At 30.3% G+C, this 1,202-nt stretch overlaps 1 protein-coding gene across 3 annotated transcripts in view; it reads left to right on the plus strand.

Moving 5' to 3' along the window:
- Positions 1–1,202, plus strand: part of topbp1 (DNA topoisomerase II binding protein 1) — a 976,277-nt gene that overhangs the window by 154,915 nt on the left and 820,160 nt on the right. The gene's annotated exons all lie outside the window — the stretch shown is intronic.

The following is a 1,202-nucleotide window of genomic DNA, read 5'->3' on the forward strand; positions in this document are numbered from 1 at the left end:
GCCTCCTTGTCCTTGTCTTCCCCGTGTTGACGTCACACGCGGGAGGTCACGGTGCCGAGGGCTTTTTACTGCGGAAGTGAACATTTATTACAAACAACAAGACGCAGATCGCTCACTGTACGCTCACCGCTCATACTCCTCCCTGTACCTATTTCTTATATGAAATCTATCGGTATTCATCATTTTCCTACACATTATTCACAGGTGTCTTTAAGCTGGGACGTTGCTCTTTAAATAGCCCGGCTATATACCTATGACCCATTCTTTACTTATTTAGAAATATGGTTTGAATGGAGTAATTTGAGTTGTCTGATGCCCTTGATACAATTTGACTTTTTAACATGACGTGTTTTATTCAAAACCATTTCCACACACAATGTCATGACTTTTTCAAGATCTTTTAGACAAACTATGACTTTCTTTAATATGTTTAGAAATCCTATACTGACATTACAGACAAACTATATAATATAATTATTAACTATATACTATACTTGGACTTTTTTCAAGATACTTTTGACATACTATACTAGTACTTTTAAAATAAATGTTCGGACATTCTACACTGTGACTCTTTTTTAATTAAATATATGAAATACTATAGGCTACTATGACTAGGATTTGTACAACATACTGGTGTATACAATAACCGGTTTCATATTTTGACTTCCTTCATGATATTTTCATAATGTTCTATTATTTTACCTCTTTTTCTCTATATTTTCAACACACGATGACCGTTAGGACACTCTGCTATTTAGTATTTACCTTTTTTTGTTTTCGATATATTATTAAACTATGTCTTTTATTGAGATATTTTAATTTTGTTTTTTTTTGTTTGTTTTTTTTCATGGTATTTTCGAACATAACATACAATGACTTTTTTATCTTTCTTCTAAAAAAAATACAGGCTTTTTTATATATATATATTTTTTTTAAAAAATTTTTTCATACAACTTTTATACTTTTTTCACACTATTTTATTCTATAACTTTTTTCATGTTAGAGCATGTGGACTTTTTAGTTTTTTAGTTGTTCTTTTGTCATTTTTATATAAAGATTATTTTTTAATAAATTTTACTTGAGTACTTTTTACATACAACTTGTAAACGACGATCGTTACCTGCGTCAAAATTTTTAAGGTCGGACATGTGCACAGAGGGGGGAAATTGGTGACAGTAATAGAATTTCAAATTTAGCTG

This window comes from Notothenia coriiceps, unplaced genomic scaffold, assembly GCF_000735185.1.
Source record: "Notothenia coriiceps isolate Sejong01 unplaced genomic scaffold, NC01 NC01_scaffold00024667, whole genome shotgun sequence".
In the NCBI taxonomy this organism is placed as follows: Eukaryota; Metazoa; Chordata; class Actinopteri; order Perciformes; family Nototheniidae; genus Notothenia; species Notothenia coriiceps.